This window comes from Narcine bancroftii, chromosome 13 (assembly GCF_036971445.1).
Source record: "Narcine bancroftii isolate sNarBan1 chromosome 13, sNarBan1.hap1, whole genome shotgun sequence".
Taxonomy (NCBI): domain Eukaryota; kingdom Metazoa; phylum Chordata; class Chondrichthyes; order Torpediniformes; family Narcinidae; genus Narcine; species Narcine bancroftii.
The window spans coordinates 6299006-6324705 of NC_091481.1; the positions used below are offsets into that span (position 1 = coordinate 6299006).

General features: G+C 44.4%; 1 protein-coding gene across 11 annotated transcripts in view; it reads left to right on the top strand.

The window, feature by feature from the left end:
- The window catches only part of celf2 (cugbp, Elav-like family member 2), a 303877-nt gene that overhangs the window by 173207 nt on the left and 104970 nt on the right, over positions 1-25700 (top strand). The window lies entirely within an intron of this gene.

Consider the following 25700-nt stretch of genomic DNA (forward strand, 5'->3'; position numbering starts at 1 on the left):
CTGGAGGAGATCTCAAGGTGACCCAGAGCTGTCATGGTGACATGGGCAGCGACAAATTGCTCACCCTCTGGGGCTGATGCCACAGAGTGGAAGCCACTGGGCCACCACTAGAGCAGTGCCCCTGATCTTGGTCACTGCACTGCAGGGAGGGTGTAGAGAGGGAAGGGGAAACAAGGAGGAGGGATTTCAGCCACATTGTTCAAATTTGAATCCTGAGTTGCCACAGCTGTAATTTCTCAATTTTTTTAAAAGGAAATAAACCTTTCAGACCAGAATTAAGTTCATCTGCTGTAATGTATCACGTGCCATCAAATTAAATTTGTTTCTTTGTGTTCCTGTAATTGGGAATTCTACATCATGTAAAGTGGAACATTGATGTTGTAATACATCAAATGAAAGGGAACTTGTGTGGATTATAAATGCCTTGCTGCCAATTGCATGTAATTCCACATGAACATATCGAGCTTGAATATTAGGAGGTCTTGTGTAAATATGTCCTTGCTCAAAATTGGGAAAGTTTTTGGGAGGTGGAGCAGTCAACAATGCGAGGAAATATTGAGGATTTTGCTTTTGTATTTTCATGGTTGAAGTTGTACTGTTATCTTCATCTGGTATGCAAGCATGTAGACACTGGGTCAGTGTGGAATGTATGGCTGTAAATGGTGCATTCTCATGTTCAGTTTATCCCTCCGTTTAGCAAGTTAAACAATAGTTGTACATTTTTTAAATGTTGAATTTCAAGATTTGAATCCCATTCTCAAGAAATTCAATCTTTTTATCCAAACGATGGCACTTCCCACAAAATCCAAATTAGCAAGGTTTTATGTGGTTGTTTTGGTGTTCTGGGAAATCACTGGCATGTTGGATGTCGAAAGGGACAGCAGAGGAACAGCCCACTATGTTCACAGGGAAGATGAAGCCCAAATTATAGAAAACTCTTCTGTTTGCGCCTGATACGTATGCTTCCTGGAGATGAACAAGAAGACCTGTGGATGCTGGGGTCTAGTGTAGTCCTGGAGAAGTGGAGTAGGTCACCCAGCACTTGCTAAGTTTCTCCAGCCCTTCCGTGTCTATTCATCTGCCTCTATTTGCCACTAATCCTGGGAGGTTCTTCAGGCACTGACCACTCTCCGTAAAATAATTAAATTGCTCTGTGCTTCACACTTTCCTCCTCTCTCCTTCAGAGGATGTAGAAATAAATAAAAGGTTTATCAAGTCAAGTTATTGTCATCTGATTGCACAAGTACAACCCGACGAAACAGCGTTCTCCGGTCCTCAGTATAAAACATGCAGACACACATACAGATGAACAATACATATACAGGACAAGTATTTCATCTATACAAATAAATAAATATTGTTTTGTGAATACGAGTCTCAGATGGTCAGTGGAAGCAGTTCCTTTGGTCGTTCAGCGTTCTCACTGCCCGTGGGAGGAAGCCGTTCCTCAGCCTGGTGGTGCTGGCTCTGATCCTCCTATGACCCTTTACCTACAGGAGCAGCTAAAAGATGCTGTACGCAGGGTGGAAGGGGTCCTCAAATGATTTTGTGCACCCTCTTTAGACAACGATCCAGGTAGATCACGTTGACATGGAGGTGGGAGAGGCTCCGATGATCCTCTCTGCCATTCTTATGGCCCTGTGGATTGACCTCTAGTCCATTTCTCTGCAGGAAGCGTACCCACACTGTGATGCAGCCGGCCAGGACGCTCTCGATAGAGCTCCTGTAGAAGGTTGCCATGATGGTCAGTAGCCTTGTCCACTTCAGTCTTATCAGGAAGTACAGTCACTGTCACTCCTTTCAGACAGGGCACCAGTTAGCTCCAATGCAGTTCTTGGCAAGAACATCTGCTGTCGGAATTCAGCCAGTCAGGCAGCACCTGCGGAAAGCAAAAGATAGTTGACGTTTCAGGCCGAAACCTTCCATCTAGAGTACAGGGTTTATGCCCTAAAATTGCTTTTCATGCATGCTGCCTGACCCACTCAGTTCTACCGGCACCCTGCATCTAGCCCGAACCTTAGTGTTCATTTTCATTTTTACCAAGGGTAATTTTTTGAGGTGATATCTCTGCCGTTTAAATCGAGCTGTTCACTGGCTTACATTATGCCTCAAGAAATAACATGAGAAGCGAAACTCCATGCAGTTTGTGTTCGGAATAGATTAGTGTGTTGCCCATGGCATTGCACCAAGGTCTCTCAGGCCTAGAATGTGACCATAATGTTAAACTGTTGATCCCTTCTAGGTCATAACTTTTGGTAGCTATTCCAAGCAATTGTGTACCCTGTCCTGCAAGTTAGTTGAAGATCAGTCTGGGCTACGTACATACATCATATTTCTCTGCACAGCAAATGACCGGCCATTCTGGACACATCTGTAAAAAGCTCATTGAGGAAGAAGATGACCTCAGTGGAGTTACCGAGCCCTCTGGTGTCTTTTCCATTCACCTTCAGACATCAGGGTAAAGATAGTAAGATCTGTCTGTTTCTCTCAGTTGCTTCTCAGAAAATGCCCTGGTATCCAGCCCTGTGTCCCATCACTCTCTCGTGACCTCCTTGGGGGTATGCGGTACTTGCGTAGTTATCTACCCTTCTTTCCAGTTAGCTGAATCCCCTGTGCTTTGTACAATAAAACCCCCAGTATTCACCACCTATGGGAATTGGTAGATGCCGGATGTCCATTTTCCGGTTGCTTGAGATTGCGTTGTGTGGATTGGTGAACAAACTGCTGGGGGGGGGGGGGGGGGGTCAATTTTTCTATCTGTGGGAAGGCTGAAGCTGTAGGTCCGTGTCTCCTTCAATAGGACACTCCAGTTTGCAAACAGTTCAAGCTTAACGGTTCTTAGCGGATCCATCTGCACAAAGCTTGTGTGGGAGCCTTTATGAGCAATCATTGAGAAGATGGAGGAACTCAGCAGGTCAGGCAACATCCATGGATGGTGATGGACATATGAATATGCAAGGACATTCTCAACCTTTCTTCCCCCCCCACTCACATACCACCTTAAGTCATCTCTTACTAACGTTAGAGTACCTGAGGCATAGGATGTGGTTAGTAAGGGATGACTTCGGGGGGAAAAAGGTTTGGAGCCACTGGCTTCGAGGGATATGTATAATTAGCAAGCAGCAGAGTTTTAATTTAGTAGTCGAAGTAAAATATGAAAGTCTGCAGACACTGTGGTTGAAGTAAAAACACAAGGCTAGAGAAACTCAGCAGGTCAAACAGTGTCCCTTATACCGCAAAGTTAAAAATACATAAGCAATGTTTCAGCTTGAGCCCCTCATCAAGATATGGAAAAATGTCGGCAAGGCGTCCGAACAAAAGAAAGGGGGGAGGTGTGGTTGCAAATGCAGGAGGTGATAGGTGGAGAAGAGTAGGAGGGGACAGCAGAGATCAAGGGGAGGAGGGGTGGACAGGGGAGGAAGGAGAACTGGAAATGGGAAGGGAGGGGGGAAGAGGAGAGCAAGTTAGCAGAAAAGTTGACGGTAATGCCCTCTGGCTGGAGAGCACCCAGATGGAAAATCAGATGTTGTTCCTCTAATTTGCCGGTGGTCTTGGTGGAACAGTATATAAGACTATGCACAGATGTGAGTGTAGGAGTGTGACACAGAACTGAAAATGGTTGGCTACTGAGAGGTCCCTGTCACTGGTGCAGATGGAGTGAAGGTGCTCAGCGAAGTGATCTCCCAGTATGCAGTAGATCAGTCCTGCGGATACACAGTGAAGTGTTGCTTCACTTGAAAGGCCTGTTTTGGGGCCCCAGACCGTGGTGAGGGAGGAGGTGTTGTCTGGGGAATTTGGACATCATGTTCAGCATGGATGCCTGGGTTGAAGGGTGCATTCCTCTGCTGTACATTCCTACATTCTATGTTCTAAATTATCAGTGTTTTATCAAGAATACATCAGTCTCAAGAAAGAGGTCCCATGTCAAAAGATTAGCTGACCTTTCCTGCCCATTGACTCTGTCTGACACTGAATCCCTCCAGCTCCTCGTTGTGTTTTCTCAAGACTGCAGCATATGCAGTCTTTATGTTTCTCTGTAATATATTAATCTTTAGTGTTCATACTCCACCCTGGAGGTTTACTTTAACTCATCCTTCAATGTATATTATTTGCCACTGTTTGTGGACATTTGTGAGCTGACACCTTCCCTGACACCTTTGCTCTGTCCGCATCAGTGACAGGGACCTCCAACTGGCCAACCATTTCAATTCTGTGTCCCACTCCCAAGTGGACAAGTCTGTCCATGGCCTCATGTACCATCCCACCAACGCCAGCCGTAAATTGGAGGACCAACACTTTATTTTCCAGCTGAGCACCACCCAACCGGATTGCATTAACGCCACAAGTTTCTCCTCTCCATTCTCCCACTCTTCCCTTTTCCATTTGTCTCCTTTCCCTTCTCTCTCCACCCCCCTCTATTGGCAGAGTCATCTCCTCCCTCTACTTGCTGCTGTGCCCCTCCTCCCTTATCCACCCATCACCTCCTGTCTTTGGGTTTGTGCTCCTCCCCGACCATTTTGTTTGGGCGCCTCCTGACAATTTTTCACACTTTGATGAAGGGGTCAGGCCCAAAATGATGGTTAAGTATCTTTGCAATATAAAATGCACTGTTTGACCTGCTGAGTTTCTCCAGTGGGTGCTGGCGGAGTTCGTTCTGGCCTAGAGACTCCTGACTGCTAGAATTTATATTGCAAACAAACCAAACTCCTGTGTGAGGAGAAGTAAAAGGATTGCCATTACACTAAATAATCGTGGATCTCGTGATTTTGGTAAACACTTTAAGAGGATTGTTAATTACAGTTTTTTTAAAATAGTCTGTAGACGAATTAAGCAACGAGAGCTAAATATTTTGCACGAAGATTGAAAGAGATCCAGACTAGCAAATTGAAACTCAGAATGATAATCATTGAGGGTTCATAAAGGAAACTGTTGCGATATGTTAAAAGGTGCCACTTTATTCATTAGTAATAACTCCACACTTTGACCTCTGTCCTGCTTGATGATGGACAAAAATTGGGGATCCACAAAGACAGAGAGCACAGTGAACTGGGATTCACTGGTAGGGTGTCCTTCTATTACACTGGATCCATTTTCTTCAGTAAATGGGAGAAAATCAAATGCACATTGAGAGGGTCCTCTGAATTTTTTTTTCATAAATAGCAACTCTTTATATACTATTTATACCCTTTATATACTTTGAATTATGAGTGATCTTCCGGGACCAATGCCTGAAGAGGGCGCACAAAATCAGTGAACCGGTGCGGACTCGAAAGGGCAACGTGGCCTGTTTCCGCTCCGTAAATGGTTATCTGGTGTGGTGCTGATGGCTGGCCCCACCCCTATCTGCTCACATATAACCCTGGTTTCCTGCCTAAACCCAGAACCCTTCTGAAGACCACTATTGAACCCTACCCTTAGTTATAAGCTAATAAAAGCGTATGTTCTCCCTCTAGTTGTGAGAGCTTTTATTCACACTTCAGAGGAGCATTTCCAAAAAGCCTGTATTTTATCATGGGGACATTTATTGCCATATTGTTTAATTTGCCTGTGAATCAAGCTTGATGCTCTATACTCTTTGAAAGGTGATTATCTGGTCCGGTATCCTATCCTACCATGTTCTCTGCAACTGAATTTCCCTTTTTTTTTCCATTCTTGTGACCCTTATCTGGAGATGCTGCCTGATCTCTTATTACATTTAAATTTTTACAATTTTACATATTCACCAATTAACCTACAACCCCTGAATGTTTTGAATGGTGGGAGGAAACCGGAACGCCTAAAGGAAACCCACATAGATACGGGGAGAATCTCCTTACAGCGCGGGATTTGAACCAGGGTCACTGGTGCTGTAATAGTGTTGCGTTAACGGCTACCCTGCTGAGTGTTTCTTCATTTCATGGTTTTTTTTAAATTTTGGGATGAATTGCCCTGCTTTTATTGGATTAAGTCGCTGTGGCTTTGTTCATAGCTTCCCTTTCTTCCCGCATTTAAAAAATCTTGACTTTCTGGGTAAACTGTTTCTGTTTTGCCATTTGTAAACTGTTTCCTGCAAGACTGATTTTTACCCCATCCTGCCTTTGATTCATTGGCTTGTAAAGGGGCAATCAAGAGGTGATGGTTGCCTGGGTTCTAAAGGCTCTGGATAAGATAAACTGTGGCAGGTAGTGTCACAGTGGGACTCGTGGATGTGGTCTTTGCCAGAACTGGGATGGGCCAAATACAAAGCCATTTCATCAGTTACAATCCTTGGGTGACTGAGTGCTAAATTTATGGAATTAAGTGTTCTTACCAGAAGTAGAAGCAGCTAGCATCAGTTCCTCTGGCTCAGGGCACCAGATTGGAAGAGCATACAAACCCCCATCCCATTGAGAATGAGAAGCCTGGAAAGGATCCTTGCAGGAGGAGGAGCAACAGTGGACCAGTGAGGGGCTCAGATTCTGAAAGACCCGCACCAGGCTGCTAGAGAGGCAGGGTTGTGAGAGCCAGGTTTCAAAACCGGGAAACGTGAGGGTGCAGATGGCAAAGGCCTTTCTCCCCAAAGGCCTCGGGTGCAGAAAGCTTCCTAATTGTATTGGAGGTTTGGAACTAGCAAGGCTGGTTCACCGCTGGAACCGGCAGGAGGCCATGCAGTTGCAGTGGTTACGGGAGCGCTGGAAGTGAATCCTCGGGCACGGTACCTCTCAAGGCTTTCTCTTTTTCTTCCCTTTGATGGTGGATTTGGACTAATGGCACCTCTTTAGGCAAACAAAAGTGAACAATTTTTTTTTGCCTTGTATTCAATGACAATAAAAGAATCTTAAATTTTGATATAAATTAGGCCGCCCTTTCAGTAAATGTGCGTCAGGGTGCAGCATGGGAGTAATTGTCAGGCAAGTCAACCACGCAATATTCCAGCGCTAATGTACATTATAATTTACACAATGTCATGTAGAGTGTAGCCAAAATTCACCTCCACTGAAGTGAATTAGCTGAATTTTAGTGAATTTTAGCACACTGTGTGCCTGAAACAGATGTGTCATACATTCAGGGTAGCGTGTGAAGGAAAAACAAGGAACTCTGACTTTGATCTTCAGAGCTTTCAATCAATAGAACTGCATGGTGAACAGGTCTGTCGTAAGCTAATTGATAAGAGACTGACTGCCAAAATGAGGCAAGTGCAGCATTATTGTGGTCTTGTGACTCCCAGGATTGTAGAATTTAAACTAGACTTTTTTTTGCCAGTCATTTCCAATGTTCATTTGATTCATAGCCCTTGCAGGGGTTAGCAAATAATGTTTCATGCAGAAACCAAAAGGATTAAATATCCACAATGCTCCAAGACTAGATAAGATACCTTCCAAAATGCTTAAGGAATGAAAGGATGAGATTAATATGTTGTTGGTTAATACTTTCCAGAGCTCCATTAGGATTGAAGAAGTGCCTGAAAGCTGGAGGATAGGAAATGTAAATGAGCTTCTTTATTCAAAAGAGGAGAATGCCAGAGTCCAATAAATCTCAGCCAGTAAACCTAATATCGAAATTTTAGAAATGTTGGTACAGTGTGTTGGATATAAGTATTTAAAAAGAGCTGTTATTCAAAGCCATTCATTGAGGAAAGTGGGGAGCTTCTCTAATGGAACTAGATGAAACTAGGTCCAATCTGTGTGATTGATTTTTTTTTGCAAAGATGTTGAATGGTTCCATGGAAGGTGAGGGAAGATACTAAGTAAGTGGACTTCTGCCTGGGGTGCTGTTGGTCTGGGATACTGTCTGTCTGGGATGCTGTCGGTCTGGGATGCTGTCGGTCTGGGGTGCTGTCGGTCTGGGGTGCTGTCAGTCTGGGGTGCTGTCGGGCTGGGGTGCTGTCGGGCTGGGGTGCTGTCGGTCTGGGATGCTTCGGTCTGGGGTGCTGTCGGTCTGGGATGCTGTCTCTGCGATGCTGTCGGTCTGGGATGCTGTCGGTCTGGGGTGCTGTCGGTCTGGGGTGCTGTCGGTCTGGGGTGCTGTCGGTCTGGGGTGCTGTCGGTCTGGGGTGCTGTCGGTCTGGGGTGCTGTCGGTCTGGGGTGCTGTCGGTCTGGGGTGCTGTCGGTCTGGGGTGCTGTCGGTCTGGGGTGCTGTCGGTCTGGGGTGCTGTCGGTCTGGGGTGCTGTCGGTCTGGGGTGCTGTCGGTCTGGGGTGCTGTCGGTCTGGGGTGCTGTCGGTCTGGGGTGCTGTCGGTCTGGGGTGCTGTCGGTCTGGGGTGCTGTCGGTCTGGGGTGCTGTCGGTCTGGGGTGCTGTCGGTCTGGGGTGCTGTCGGTCTGGGGTGCTGTCGGTCTGGGGTGCTGTCGGTCTGGGGTGCTGTCGGTCTGGGGTGCTGTCGGCCTGGGGTGCTGTCGGCCTGGGATTCAGCCATGGCTCAGTTGGTGTAGCAGTTAGTGTCATGTTTTCCAGCACCAATGTTTGAGACCGGGGTTTGAATCCCGCACTGACTGTTAGGAGTTTGTATGTTCTTCCAATAATGTCTGCGTGGATTTTCCCCGAAGGCTCTGGTTTCCTCCCTCCTCTCAAAACACACCGGGAATGTAGGTTAATTGGGCTTAAGTTGGGCGGCACGGACTCGTGGAGCAAAATGGCCTGTTATCCTGCTGTATGTCTACATTTAAAAAATAAAAGGAGCATTCTTGGTGATTATGGTGAATTGAGCTTAAGAGAAGTCGAAGGGGGCACAGTTAAGGGGGGGGGCGGTGCAATTAGCGCAAGCTATTACAATGCCACCCACCCAGGTTAAAATCCACGCGGTCTGTAAGGAATTGGTACCTTCTCCCCATGTCTGCGTGGGTTTCCTGTGGGTGCCCCTGTCTCTTCCCACCGCTCAAACCTTGCCTGGGTTGGAAGTTCATTGGGGCACTTAGGTGGCACGGGCTCATGGGCCAGAAGGGCCTGTACCGTGGTGTATACCTGAATTTAATTTTTTTTAAAGAAGACCCTTTGGTCCATCACTCAAATGGTATCCCATAAGAAAAGAAACACTGGAAGGAGGGGACCTAGCACCCATGGGTAGAAATGGTTAATGTTTTGGGTCAGGTCTTCGTCGAGATTTGTGTTTTCATGTGTATTTAAGTACCTGTCCAAATGCATCTTAAATGCAGTGATTGACCTGATTCAGTTAGTACCCTCCCCAACTCCCACTTCCATCTATCCTGATGTCTCTCCTCTAGCGCGCGCCCTCTCTCTTCCCTTTCCCCCAGCTCGGCATTTACAGAACCAACCCCCACCTCCCCCATCAATGAATACCTTTCAACTCTCCCGTCTTCCTATCTATATCCAGTTAACACCTTTTGTCTATTGATTTGTGCTCCTCTCCCTACCCTTACTACTCTGCCCCCCCCCCCCAACCTTTTAATTCATATTCCTGCTTTCTCTTTATTCATACCTTGATGAAGGGCTCGGGCCCAGAACATTGGTTATGCCTGTATATAAAGTAGACAGCCAACCCCCCTTGTCCCAGGGTGGGAGTAGCATAAACCAGAGGACATCTGTACAACGTAAAGGAGGAAATTTTAGGGGAGACATCAGGGGTGTTTTGTTTTTAGCACAGAGAGTTGTAGGTGCCTTGAATGCATTGGCAGGTGATGGAGGCTGGAACAATAATAGCATTTAAAAGACTTTTAGACAGGTACACAGATGAAAGAGAAATATGAGGTAGGGAGGGTTTAGTATTTTTTTTGTTCTTGGATAGGTCAACACAGCATTTTGGGCTAAATGGCCTGGACTGTGCTGTTATGTTCTATGTTCTACATCTTTATCATTTAAGGAGGCTGCGAGACCAGCTGAGTTCCTCCAGCGTTTCACAAGATCACAAGACAAAGGAACCGAACCAGACCATTAAGTCTGTTCCGTAAATCTACACTAAACTACTCTACACTAGTTCCAATTTCCGGCCTTTTCCCAATATCACTTGATGCCCTCACTAATGAGATACTTGTCTATTTCTTGTTTAAATACTCCCAGTGATCTGGTTTCCACTGCTGTATGCGGCAGCGAGTTCCACAGATCCACAACCCTCTGGCTAAAGAAGTTCTTTCTAATCTCTGTTTTATATGGATAGCCTCTAATTTTCAGACTATGATCCCTTATCCTCGATTCACCCACCATCTTACCCATATCCATACTATTTAAACCTTTCAAAATACGAAAAGCCTCTATGAGATATCCTCTCATTCTACTAAACTCCAATGAATACAACCCAAGAACTGCCAAACGCTCCTCATATGTTAGCCCTCGATTTCCAGGAATCATCCTAGTAAATCTCCTCTGCACCCTCTCCAACAACATCACAACCTTTCTAAGATAGGGAACCCAAAACTGCACACGATACTCCAAATTAGGCTTCACCAGTGCCCCATAGAGTCTCATCAACACATCTTTACTAATGCTTTACCCTTCCCAACAGCCTCTCCTCCTCGCTCATCTAACGGTCGCCTTCGACTCCTTCCCCTCCCGGTTCGATCAAAAGGTCTCCAATCTAAAATCACAACGCCTGCAGCCTTTTGTGTTTCACTTCACCACCACTTCTGGAAGAGAAAAAGAAACTTTCCCCTTAAATCTCCCTTGAAAACTAATTCCTCTAAACTTCAATCTATAACCCCTTTTACAAAGATGATTAAAGCCGGGTATTAGCTGTTTTCGAGCACTTCACCTGACTGTGTGAATTCATGAAAGGCAGATTGGGGGGTGCAGGGGGGGGGGGGGGTCTCAAATGACCTGGCTTTAGTCCACCAATGTAGGTAGTGTCAGAGGCGAAGTGGGACTGTACAGCACGCCCTGCCTCTTTTGCTCGGGAAGCCGGCTAGCTTGCTGTGTAAAAGGACTCACCAAGCCAGCTTTTTCCTGTTGTGTGTGATCGAGCAAGCTGGCTTCCAGAGATGGGGCCTTGAACACGGCAATAGCACAACTCTTCAGTGTAAAATGTCATCTCATTTTTGAGATTTCGCCTTGCCTGGCAGGGAGCACAGAAAAGAGCTGAGAGGCAATGAGAGGGAAGGCGGTGGGGTGGAGGAGGGGAGGTGAAAGTGACAGGCAGGGACTGTGGGGAGGAGAAAAGAGAAGGAGCAATGGAGTCAGAGAAAAGGGAAAGCGATGGGGGGGGAGCAGAGGTGTCGCGATTGATGCCTTATGGTTGGAGGCTATTAAGGTGGAATATGAGCCCAATTTACATGTGGGCTCAACCTGGCAGTGCATGAGGTCACAGACAGTGTGGAAATGGCTGAAATTCTAACTCGTGTAAATAAATGGAAAGTAAGAAAAGATTAAGAACGTCAGAAGAGAGCAAAGGTCGTGAATCTTTAATATTAGGCATAATCAACTTGGATAATTGCGAAATCCCATTCATGTCTCTGGACTTGAACCATTGAACCAACAGTTCAGCATTATCTGAGCTGCAGTGGCCATCTCCACGTGAAGTCAGTCGTTAAAATCCTTGGACTAAACCACTTCCAGATTTTCTTCTTTTAAGATTTCTGTCCATCATACTTGCAGAGTACATTGTTTCTGGTTCCTGTAAAAATTGATTTTTTTAAAAGGCAAAAATATGTCTCGCTTTCCAAATTATTTTAACTTGTGAATACAACATTTTGAGAATTGATCCAGATGATTATTTAAATGCGAGCAATTCCATTTTATGCCACAGAGACATGGTGTTTGACACCTGCTAAAGGCTCACAAATGCAATTAGATATTCAACACAGATTTCCAACCAATAAGCAATTTTCTGGGTCTTTTTTTCTGAGGGAATAATTGTCTATCCCACTGCAATGCTCCTACATTTAAACACACAAAAAATGGAAAGTGCTCACATTGTTCCCTCGGTTGTAAAACATTATCTTAATTGGATGCTTGACTGAGAGCTTTTATGCAGGAAAGACAAGACAAATGCAACTGCTTGGGATGGAAGAACCATGGTTAATGGTTCTGTGTCATAAAGTGAAACATGGGGCATGGAATTTAGATGGGATTTTAATATGACCAACATGAAGACATAGAGTGGCTGCAAGATTGCCCACAAGCAAGATCTCTGGCTGGAAAATCACCGTCTGTTTAAACTTTTATCACAAATAGCCCATTGCTTCTCCAATATGTTTTCTGCAACCCCACTACGAGTCTATTCAGTGAACTCATGAAGCAATAAAGTCAAAGATCGCAGAAGGAGGCTATTTAGCTTTTTGTTTCTACCCTCTAGCCGAGTTATCTGAGCAGTTTGCTCTTCCCCCACCCCTCTTCTTGTCCGGATGGCTTAACAGCGACTGCACTTCCAGTCTTCTGACTGAGGCAGGCAAGGCGACCGGCCACCATCATGTCAACCTTCTACAGGAGCTCTATGAGTGTCCTGGCCATCGGCATCACAGAGTGGTACAGTTCCTGCGGAGTCTCCCTCCCCCACCTCCATCAACAAGATCTACCAGAATCTTTGGTTGAAGAGGGCACACAAAATAGTTGAGGACCCCCTTCCACCCTGCACACAGCATCTTTCAGCTGCTCCTGTCAGGACTTCCACTGAAGTCCAGAGAATGATGTGTTGTTAGGTTGAACTTGTGCAATTGAATGACAGTAAATTTGACTTGACTTCTCTTCCTCGAATAACCTGCAGATGTATTTATCCAAAACCTTTTTGAGAGCTCCCTATTGTATTACCTTCCTGCAGCTATTCAACAGTATATTCCACTCCACTCCACAATTCACTGCCTTGCACACAACCACCCCCCCCCTCCCCACTTTCGGTGCATCCTCCAATTACTGACAGTTCTGCCTACTGGGAATGTTGTTGCTTTATTTACTCTTAATGCAACCCCTTTGCTATTTGAACACAGTTTTAGCTCCCCCTGCTTGCTTTGCCCAATGGATTACCACCTCAGCATCTCCAATCCCCACTCCATCCGACCCCCACCACCTGCATCACAAACATCATCTCGCTGCCACCTTCAGGAAGAAGGTACAGATGTCCAGCACCTATCAGGCTCTTGAATCACTACTCCAGCATCACAAGACGCGTCTGCTCGACTGAAGCACCACTTATTTTTCCCTGCACTTCTGTAAGTGTGAATAAATGATCTCTATCTTTTATTTATTTCCATAGAGCAATTTTTTAAAATTTTAGACGTAGCAAGATAATAGACCCTTCCAGCCCTTGAGCCCGTGTCCCCCGAATACACCAATCCCTATAAATCTTTGGAATGTTTTAATGTGGACCATTAGAGTTGTCTTTTGTTTTGTAAAGTACTTGTTAGGCTATAGCATGTAAAATTTTCAGTGTGTATGTACGTTGTGCAATGTGTACGACAACACATATTATCATTCTCTCCCAATTTAGGCGGTGTGAAGCGCATTTGAGCATCTGTGGCTGAATTAACTTCAGTCCATCTGAACCTATTCCCTTGCAGGCATCGATTGCCTGACGAAGGCCTCGAGCCTGAAACGTTGGTTATATATCTTTATCTTTGCCATATAAAGGGCACTGTTTCCCCAGCATTGTGTCTTTTACCTGTTTTTGCATCATTTTATTTGGGCTGATGTTCCCGACTATGGGAGAACTTTTAAAAGCATCTGGTACACACGAGAGTCAGGAGAGGCTAGAATCTGGAGCAAAAGCCAGTCCGATGAAGAATTCTCACTTACAATATTGAAAGTTCTTTCTTTCTCTCTCTCTCTTTCTCAATTTGCTGAGTTCCAAAAGCATTAGCTAGCTATTTTATAAATTACTCTGTCAGAGCACACTGTTTTAGATGTGTTACTATTTACAATTGGAGGACGGGTCTGTTGGCACACTATGATATGTTTTGAATAAATTTTAAGTTTATTGTTACATTATGCCTGCTACATTGAGAAGGGTTCTTCTGCAAGCAGCCTGGAAAATCAACTCTTACATTCATATATTGTTGCAAGACAGTGGCGGAGCACAAGGATACAATGAGAAAGATTATTTAGTACGTAGCAAGGGAAGCACTGTTAAGGGGGTCATTCAAGAGCCTGATGACTGCAGGGAAGAAACTGTTGGTACATGATTTGAACCTTCTCCTCAGTGGGAGAAGAGAGTGATGGGTCCTTCAATATGTTGGCTCCCTCACCAAGGCAGCGGGATGTGTCGATGGAATCTGGAATAGACTATCATCTACAGATAAACAAAATTTCTACAGAAGCAGTCATAACCTGAAGAATAAAGAGCAGAAAAAGTTGGAAACACTCAGGGGACAGGCAGTGTCTGTAGAAAGAGGAACTGAGTGAATATTTCTGATGTTGGAGAGGAGGTTCACAAGGATGATTCTGAGAAAGAAAGGGTTATCATATCAGGAACATTTGTCATCTCTTGGCCTGTACTTGGAATTTAGGAAAATTGGGGGTGGGGGGGGAACATTTTGAATGTTGAAAGAAATGGACAGATAGAAAGGTTGTTTCCAAAGGTAGGAGAGTTTAGAGAAGAGGGCACAACTTCAGGATCGAAGGGTGTCCGCTTAGATGCGGAAGAATTTCTTCAGCCAGAGGGAAGTAAATCTGTGGAGTATCCTGCCACATGTGGTGGAGAGGCCACGTCATTGGGTGTATTAAAGCATTGATTGATGGATTCTTAATTAGCCAGGGCATCAAAGGTTATGGGGAGAAGGCCGGGCTGAGTGCGAAAATGGAAAACTCATGATCAGATGGTAGGGAAGACTCAATGGGCTGAATAGACCATTTCTGCTTTGATGTCTTATGGTCTTATCATTTCGGGTCTGGGTTCCTTATTGGAACTGATCATTCAAACTGAAATATTGGTAGATTTTCTTTCCACTGTTGCTGCCCTGACCCACTGAATGTTCCCAGTGTTTTCTCATTATATTTCACAAGCCAAGTATCTGCAGTTGTTTGATTCTCAATAACTGGAGGAAATGGACAATGAAAAATGTCAGCTGTCTTGACATTTTTTGGAACTGGCATTGACTGAAGTGTTGGAAGCTCAATTAGATATCTGAAACAAGCCTGAAAATGACTTGAAATTGAAAACAGAAACCGCATAGAATGCAAGGCATTTCCATTGTGTTCATCTCCACTTCTACTTGAGACTGGCTGCTAACTGCCTAAATGGGTCATGTCCTGCTATATTTAGGCTTAAATTTTACATTTAGTCATACAGCATGGTAACGGACCCACACAGATATGGGGAGAATGTACAAACTCCTTACTGACAGCGCGGGATTTGAACCCCAATCGCTGGCGCTTTAATAGCATTGCATTTACCATGCCGCCCTCATTAATAATGGATAATTCTGGAACACATGGGCTGTTTTTGGTTGAGGATGTTTCAAATCCAAAACCTTGGAGAGCACTTAAAGAATTTCTCTGTGTTCTTTTCACGGTAGTGTTTTTTTAGACAACAATGTTGGAAAAATCTGTGGAAAATTTAACATAAATTAACATAATTACTCACTTTGTGGTCATTTACACTCCACACTTTAAGTCCCTTTACACATTATTCATGGTGCTTTTATGTGGAGCAACCTGGCCTGCGTGATCAGCTGGACCTCAAATTCATGAGGTGAGTTTTGCGATGCAATTTCAACTGTAGGCTTCCCCTGAAAAGTAGTCAGGATCCTGCAGGATAGATGGTGGTGCAGGAATTGATTGAAAATTCCTGCACTTTCCTTTTTAGACTGCTCGTGTAACAGCAACTTTCATTGATTGAGTCATTACATCCCCTGCAGTCTAAAAACCCTATGTGTTTATCATTGAGCAGAAATGCCCAGTTTATTTTGTAAATCAGATTGAAACAAGTTGCACACCAGGTTTAGAGTTGATTGAGGCTTTTGAGGTGAAAGAAGTTTCCAATGTCATGTTTGTGTGGGTTAGGTGGCTTCATTTGTTGTCAGTGGCTTTGTAGTGAAAGCCCACTGGGGCAGTATCAACCTCACCCCCCATCCAACATGCATTGGGACACATTTGCTGAAATACTTGTTCAAGGGAGCCTTAATGATGACTGTCCACAAGCTACACATACTTGATCATTAAAGTGTCCACGAAGGCCATTCTGCCTTCAGGGCCATGCTGGCTCTCGATAAATATGATCCCATTGGTACGATACCCACTTCCTGATTTTTCCTGGTGGCCTTGCCATTTATTCTCATATTTCCCCCTTGAAAGCCCTTTTGATTCTTTTTACACCTTCCCACACTAAAGGGTAGTCCCGAGCAACTAATTGGCCTATCTCTTGGGGTCTGAGGGAAAACATACAAACTTGCTTAACCACTCCCTGAAGAACCCTTCTTCCTATAGCAGGGAGAATGCAACAGTAAATCTGAATGTTTTATTCTAAAGTTTTAAATTTTATTTATAACATGGTTACACCCAATTAACTTACAACCCTGTACGTTTTGGAGGGTGGGAGGAAACTGGAGCACATGAGGTAAACCCACACTGGTCTCGGGGAGAACATACAAACTCCTTGCAGACACCATTATTACATTTATATTTTATTAGTAATATAATTATATATTATGTAAGTTTTTTAAAAAATGAACAGCACGGTATTAGGCCCTTTTGGCCCACAAGCTCATTCCACTCAATTGCGCCCAATTGACCTTCAACCCTCGCACATTTTGAAGGGTGGGAGGAAACCAGATCACCCGGAGGGAACCCATGCAGACACGGGGAGAATGTAGAAACTCCTTACAGACAGTGCTGGATTTGAAACTGGGTCACTAGTGCTGTAGCAACATTTTGCTAACCGCAACACTAACCATGCCATCCCTAAAGTTTATAATAATATATATTATTATTAATAAATTTGTAATAGACAAACTTCTTCTGACCCATCTTGCAAATATAGTGCAGGGTACATTCAAAGCTCTCACCTGCTGCTTCAAACTTGCCTGCACCCTGAGTTGTTTCAGTTCTGACTTCCATCGTGACCTGCTGGTTCTCATCAGCCATCCGAGATTCCACACCCATCTTCTTGAACTATTTCCACCTTGCTATCCTAAATAATCAATACAAGTATGTTGTGGATCCTCATCATCGAGCTTCCCTCGAACAGGTATTTTAGCAAAAGTGTCCCAATCATGTGGTGGGATCAAGTCATCGATACTGCCCCAGTGGGCTCTCACCACAGAGCCACCGGCAGCAAAACAAGCCACGTAAGACAAGCCGCAAAACATGATGTTGGAAACTTCTTTCACCTCAAAAGCTTTAATGAGCTCCAAATCTGAACTTTTGCTTATTACCAGCAAAGCAAGTCACCTTTGATAAACTCCATCTAATCTCCATCCCACAGACATTGTTTCACCCTTCAGCTATCCCTGTCATGCCCCCAGCACTTCCTTCACTGGCAGCTCACATCGTTCTAAATCTTGAAAGGTGCCATTGAACATTGTTGTCCTTTCTTCTTATCACTTTTGTTCCCTGACCATGGTGAGGGTGTCGGGTGAGATTAAGCGCTCTGTTTCAGAGAGGTGTGCCTGACTCCGAATCAATAGAAAGGATGCTGCTTTGTGTTTGTCTCAGCTGCTCTGTTCTTTGCCGCTCCATGTCATGCCAGGAAAGGCATTCCCCAGGTCAGTTTCACATGATATGGATGCGAGTCTACTGTGTGGTTTAAAGAGGAATTGTCCATCTATGCGAACATCTGTTTGTCTGCTTATATACTCATTAATTCTTGTCACATGTACTGAGATACAAGTTAAGGGCTTTCTTTTGCATGCCATTCAAAGCCTGGCCAAGAGCCTCCACATTCCACTGCCATCTTGCCAGAAAAATCTCAAAAATCTTTCTCCTCGCCCCTCCCCAACAACTCTCTTTTCTCTCCGAGTCTCCCTTTCCCCCCCTCCATTAGTCAAGCTGGTAACCAAATTCAGCAGTAGATCTCCAGAGTGACTCCAGGTTTCCGATAGTAATTTTCGTACCTCCTAAGACTAGTTGCATATTAAATACGACATCTTGAGTCATGGCTGCCTCAGGAAGGTGAGAACTCCGCTACTCGTGATTCCTGTCTCAAGAGCAAAATGACTCAACCAGAATGCAGTATCCTCGTGTACTGGGCAACCCTGTTCAATTTGCTCAAAAGTGTAAGCAAACTGTCCATCAAAACAACGCCAAATTCAGATGCAAAGTTTTTCTTTGGCTTGGCTTCGCGGACGAAGATTTATGGAGGGGGTAAAAAAGTCCACGTCAGCTGCAGGCTCGTTTGTGGCTGACCAGTCCGATGCGGGACAGGCAGACACGATTGCAGCGGTTGCAAGGGAAAATTGGTTGGTTGGGGTTGGGTGTTGGGTTTTTCCTCCTTTGCCTTTTGTCAGTGAGGTGGGCTCTGCGGTCTTCTTCAAAGGAGGCTGCTGCCCGCCAAACTGTGAGGCGCCAAGATGCACGGTTTGAGGCGTTATCAGCCCACTGGCGGTGGTCAATGTGGCAGGCACCAAGAGATTTCTTTAGGCAGTCCTTGTACCTTTTCTTTGGTGCACCTCTGTCACGGTGGCCAGTGGAGAGCTCGCCATATAATACGATCTTGGGAAGGCGATGGTCCTCCATTCTGGAGACGTGACCCATCCAGCGCAGCTGGATCTTCAGCAGCGTGGACTCGATGCTGTCGACCTCTGCCATCTCGAGTACCTCGACGTTAGGGGTGTGAGCGCTCCAATGGATGTTGAGGATGGAGTTAGACCTATTTAAATTAACACACCATGCCGGCAACTAAATGAAGCGGTATCACAGCGTGGAGCAAGGTGTGTACCTGTATTAGCTTAGAATTCAAGAAGCTTTGAATAATGCCACTTCTAATCAAGCAGCTGGATTTTCTTGTACATTGCTCAGAAGGAATTTCATTAATCTTCCGGGTGTGTTAGATGATCGTCCGTGATCTGTGTTTATGTTACCTGCTGATGGGGTGTAGAGCTCGTCGAAAGAATCAAAGACTTGTTGATCCAAACCAAGGCTTTTATTAACAAAAGAGAGGAACTCTTCACAGGTGGCTGACCAGTCTGGCTAGGGACACAACCCTTTAAGGCCCAGACAGTAGGCGTGGCTAAGCTCTCAGCCAATCTCTGTAAGCACAGTCTAGATACTGTAACTATATACACTATATACATTGGTGATAGATCTGTACTATCACATGGGGAAAAATCATTGCTCTTGGAGTGTGTCCTACCTCACCTGCTGCTTGCGCAGCCTCAGTTGTAGGAAGCAGAAGCAATACCTCTGCCGTGAGTGGGTCGGCAACCTGGTTAGACTATTTTGGACGGTTTCCCGATGACTGAAACTTAGAGAGTGGTCCTCTTCTGCTGCAGGTGATTTTGAGACCAAAGGAGACTGGAATCTGGAACAAGCAAAAAAAAAAAATCTGCAGGAGGAACTCGGAGGGCCAGGCAGCGTCAGTGGGAGAAAAGGAACGATTAATGCTTCAGATCCACGCCAACCTTTTTCACCCACTGGCACTCTCAAGCTGCTGAGTTCCTCCAGCAGATTTATCTTTGCTCAGGGTGAAGCCAGGTGCGGACCATGTTCTTAATCAGTTTCATCTTGATGTAGGAGGTACATTTTTGCATCTCCAAAGTAAAAAAAAAGAGAGCAATAACACTGCCCATGTAGGTAGCTCCTCAAAATACTAAAAACATAACATTAATTTGATGATAAATAACCGTCGCCTCCAACATGATCCCACCACCAGACATGTCTCCCCTCTCCGCCTTCCACGGGGACCGCTCCTTCCATGATTCCCTCGTCCACCCATCCCTTCCCACCAAACGCCCCCTTTGCACCTTCCTCGGCGGCCGCAGTAAGTTCCGCACATGCACCCACACCTCCTCCCTCACCAGCATTTGGGACCCCAACACTCCTTCCAAGGGAAGCAACACTTCACCGTGTGTATCCGTGCGTGACATCCGGAGCTCCTGTTGTAGCCTTGTCTACATTGGGGAGACTGGACACAGACTGGGAGATCACTTCACTGAGCACCTTGGCTCTGTTCACATCAATGACAGGGATCTCCCAGTGGTCAACCATTTCAATTCTGCTCCCCCCCCCCACCAACCCAGCGCTGACCTAACTGACCACGGCCTCATGCACTGTCAAACCAAGGCCACCCATAATTTGGAGGAGCAGCACCTAATATTCCGTCTGGGCACCATCCAGATGGCTGGCATTACATCAACCTCTGGTTTCTGCAAGAAATTTGACGACATCGGGCAGTGAGTAATTAAATGCTTGGGACTTATTGAGCCAAGCTGTTTCAGGGAGTTGTAGAAGTATTGCAGAGACAGGAAGAATGAAAATGTACTGCTTGAGGAGAAATTGGTGTCAGTAAAGAAACATTTAGTACGACTTGAGACAGGAACAGTGATAGACCAGAGTTAGACTCATCATCTAACGCCCACAGGCTAAAGGCAGCAAGATGAGTACAGTGAACTTATTCTGCTTCAAATTGGTGCCCCAGTTCCAAACTTGCTTTCCGAAGCAATGGGCATATTGTCTGCAGTGGGGTGTGTGCAAAATTGATCGGTCCATTGACTTGCTGAATGCTTTTTGTGGTAAGTGTCGTTGGATGTCGATATTTGGCTGATTCATAGATTAAAGCATCTGCCATTCAGTTTAAAAACAGGACATGAAGACCCCAGTGTGTGATTTATAAGAAAGCACAAATTTTGTCACGCAAATGAGCATCTCAGTGATACAGCACAGTAACAAGCCCTTCCAGCTCATGAGCCTGCACTGTACTAACTCTGTTACATTTTTGGAGGGTGGGCAGAAACTAGTAAAAACACACACATGCAAGGAGAACTTGCAAACCCCTTGCAGACAGCGGCAGATTCAAATCCGGGTTGCTGGTACTGTAATGATGTTGCGTTGACTGTGCAGTTTGAGTTTTGCTTAAAATGAAGACCTACAGCACGGTGACAGACCCTTTCAGCCCATGAGCCCGTGCCACCCAATTCCACCCATTTAACCTACAAGCTCCTTACATTTTTGAAGGGTGGTAGGACACCCACGCAGACATGGAGAGAACATAAAAACTTACAGACAGTGCCAAATTTATACCTGGGTCACTGGCTCTATAACAGCATTGCGCTAACCATGCTGCCCTGGATTCGCAGTGAAAGAGCAGGTCTCCGTCTGGGTAACCGATGAGATGCGTGTGATCAGTGGAGATTTACCCCATGTCTTCATGGGGAGAAAGTTAAGTGGTGAAGCAGGGGACTGTAACTTCATTAGGAAAGTAGGCTCCATTGAGGTTGCAGCTCATGGGCGACTGAAGTTATTTTTGGTATTGAGCTACTTCACTGAATTTCAATTCCACTTCATCTTTTCTCATCAAGATTTCCATCAGTCACAGATGCATTGAGGTGAGTGACGGGTTCACCAAAGGCATCCACGGTGCTCCCTAAATTTCTGTTGACAAAAGAAATCCATCAATCCTGTCTTGCTGTTTGCAATCACTTGATTTTGGGATCAGTGAGCAGAATGACATGATTAATGTCAGTGTGCTTACACTGAATGAACATGGTCATTTCTTGTGCCTTACAAACCAAGACTTGACCGTACATGTAAAGCAACTTGGATTAGAGTGGCATGGGATTGATATCCTAAGGTGAGAAGTGTCAGTCGGATTTGGGGCTCCCACTCAATGCAAGGGGTTTTTCTTTAGCTCCAGATCCTACAATCTGCTGTCTCTCATGTGTCTACAACTCCATTACTGTGTACATTAGGGTACATGGCAGACGACATATTTTATACAATGTTGAAATGAAGGTGCATCCAAAATAACGATACTTGGACACTCATCTTAAACCAATTTGTTTTTGCTTGTAATCTTTTTGAAATAAGTTTGAATATGTATGATGGTTTCAGCTTTATCTTGTCCTTCACTATGCACTTAAACAATAGAAATATATTGTTACATAATGTACCAGTAGCAATAGAAATTTACCAAAGCAATGGTGTCTTCAAAATGTCAATTTTTATTAATAACTATTAATAATATAATATCTTATTTAAATCTAAGCTATGCGTAAATATATTTGTGTGTATGTGTATATCACCCAAACTATTTCAGCTTGGGCATAATACTGAACAGTCCATTCAAAGTTCAGTCTTAGAGACCTTCTGCTGAAACTCAGAATCTTTAAAGTGATGTTCAGAAGTAATTATGGGGTAGGTGAGACACTGACTCATCATACTTCTCAAAACTCACCAGTTCTTGTTGAGTTGCTTTCAGAGAAATGCTTCTTCACACGAATGATTTTTCACAATTCCCCTCTTCCTTGCATGGAGTTTACAGAACTTGTGACTTACACGATGTTTCCACGAACCCAGGCAAAGGTTAAACAAAATAACCGTCAATAGTCACGATCCAAATGCAAGAATGGTGTTGCTTTCTTTACCCAGATATGGGTCTGTCAAAAGTGACAATTATGATGGCAACAGAAAATCACTGCTGTCCTGTGACAAGGAGAAGGAGCAGGTGACCATCTTCCCTAAAGTCACTTTAATTCTGTCTCTCCAGATGACTTTCTGATGAATTAAAACAACTTTTCAAGTGTCTCAAATCACATGACTTACTTCATCTCTACTGGTTTTTCAGTTTCAATTTACCAGAAGCCAAAGTCATCAGCAGATGGCATTTTATTTGAACAGATGTCGTCCTTAGTAAACATTCATTGTTTCAGTCTTTCAATTCAGAACAATAATGCATGTTTACAGCTTTGAATGTAGGTGTCTTTGTGTCTGTTAAAAAGTTTGTTATCTGTGAGTGTCTTTCCCTATTCCAACCCCCAAAGTAACTTTTCTAAGATATAGCACATAAAATTAATATAGCATATAAAATAAAGATTGAAACAATAACAGGAGTCTGCAACAATATATCTGATCTGCTGTTACTCCAAGACACCTGAGTGCACAAACCACTGAAAACCATCAAGCAGCATATAGCATGTTCTCTGGCCTGCTTTGCAAGAGGATTTGAGTACAAGAACAGAGGTATTTTGGTCCAATTCTATAGGGGCTTTATTGAGGCCATAATATTGAGGCCATCCCCACTGAAGGAAGAATATTGGCTATGCAGTGATGGGTTCTCAAGGTGGCAAGATTTTTCTTACAGGGACAAGTTGATAAGATTAAGCCTCTGTAGACTTTCTTGTTTTAACTCAACTTGAGCCTATATTTCTTGGATTGAGAAAAAGAAAAGAGTGGTAGTTCCATTGGAACTCACAGGCCTTAACAGGGTAAGATATGTAGGGAAGGTAGATATTATGACAGGGAAGAGGACCCCTTACAACCCTCACACAGGATCTTTCAGCTATTTCCACCACAAAAGAGATGGAGGACTGTCAGAACCAGCACCACCAGGCTGAGGAACATGGGCAGTGAGAATGCTGAACGACCAAAGGAACTGCTCCAACTCACCATCTGGGTCTCTCATATTTACAAAACATTATCTATCTACCTATTTATATATTTATTTGTCTAGATGAAATACTTATTCTGCTTGTCTGAATGTGTGTCATGTCTGGTTGAGTGTGTGCATGTTTGGCCTTGAGGACCAGAAAACGCTGTTTCATCAGGATATACTTGTGTAATCAGATGACAATAAACTTGACTTGATATGTTGTTGATATTACCATCTGGTTGATGTGTTTAGAACCAGGGCTCTTAGTTTGAAAACTGAATAGAGAAGAAATTCTTGATACAAAAGATGGTGAATCCTTGGATTTCTCAATCCAGTGGGGGCATGTTCACAACAGAGGTCGATAGATTTATAGTTATCAAGAGAATAACTATGGAATGTGGCACCAAATTAAAGGATCAGTTGTGATCTTATTGAGTGTCCAAGCAAGCATGTGGGTCTGAAAGACCATTCGTGGCTTCAAATTTCTAACATTGAGAATTTCTGAAGTGCACATTTGTCAATAAAGCAATATCAAAGCTGGATTTACACTACAGGAAATTCCAAATTCATTATTAACAGATTGGTTATTGATTACGATTACTCTGCCATCCTGGGGAAAAGGGCAATGCAAAAAGTAATTTCCCATCATCTTCCGAAATATTAATGCATCAGACTTCAAACACAGCTAGTTGGAGTTCAACTGCTTTACCAAACATGTGTCAGCATCCACTAAATATCATTTATCTGTACGCGGACTGGGAGATCGCTTCGCTGACCACTTTCACTCTGTCCCAGTCAATGATGGGGATCTCCCAGTAGCCAACCATTTCAATTCTTCTCCCCAGTCCCGTACTGACGTGCCTGTCCACGGCATCATGCACTGCCAAACCAAGGCCACCTGTAAATTGGAAGAACAAGACCAAATTTTCCGTCTCCAACTGGATGTCATTAACGTCGGCTTTCCCGGTTTCTGCTAGACCACACCCAGTTCTTCCTTTCTTCCCCATCTGTCTGTCTCCTTTCCTTCACCTCTCCATCCCCTTCCTCTCCTCCCCCCCCCCCCCCCACTTTCCCCGTTTGCTGGTGTGTCCTCCTTCCCTTATCCACATATTGCCTCCTGCCTGTGGGACTGCCCCCCCCACCCCCCCCATGTCTCTCACCCCCTCCGTTTTGTTCGGGTACCTGCCTACATTTTCCTCATATCTTGATGAAGGGCTCAAGCCCAAAACGTTGGAAATCTATCTTTACCTTTACTACATAAAGTACACCGTTTGACCTGTTGAGTTTCTCCAGCATTGAGTTTTCACTAAGGTAATATATCTTCCGTTATTGCATGAGACCTGCAGATAGGATAGACCCCTCCACAAGTACAAGTCCTACTGCCCACTCTGGTTAAATCTGAAAAGTAGTACATTTTAAGATCATTTTGCAGTGTGAAGGAACAGGAGGGGCAATAAGATTGGAAGCAAGAACCATCCATCTCTCACCATTTCAAGAGCTGCAGTGGGACCATAAAAAATCCTGGTTGTGGTGGCTGTATAGCCATCAGTAGTCTGAAGGGTCACGACCTGCATCAGAGACCAGGGCATGAAAGTGGGACAAACACTTGACAGAATCAATGCACTGTGAAACGTTCTGTCGTTCTGATGAGATGTTGTGGCAGGCCGCTGACCGCTCTCGCAGGTAGATGTGAAACTCAAACTCATGGCACACTTCTGTGGGGCAGAAGAAGTTTCTGCCATTATCTGATCAGTAACCTTCTATCATCATGGCATTTAAAAAAAAGATCATCTCTGCCCTTGATGGAACCCTCCTGTATAGAACTTGGCCTTTCGGTTCTCCATCCTTATGATTTATCTTAAAATTGCTGCATACCATTTGCCTCATCTCCCTTCAGTTAACTTTGATCAGTGCAGAGGGAAATGCTGAAAGCAACTTGGAACGTTTTGACTCAACACAACCTGGTGCAAATTGCTGGCACCGTGGAAAAGGGGAGAGCGTAATCTCCCTTTAAGCCTTTAAACCGCGACAAAGTAATTCTATGTCGGTGTTAGATCTGATTTGCAAAGAGGCAGCTTTCCAAAGGGGAATTCTTTGCAAATTAGATCAATTTATTGATCCTAAAATAAGAAGATGCCCTTGTAAGACTAAGGGAGAACATTTGCTCCCAAGGTGTTAGAATTCCTTGCAGCAGTAAGTGGAGGCTGAATTGTTGAACACCTTCAAAGCTGAGATTTGGTAGCTTTTTTAAAATCAGTAAGCCGAATATGGGGGGAGAGAACGGCAACTGGATTTGGGCAAAGTGGGATCATCTGCAATCTTATTGAATTTCTGGCTTATTTGTG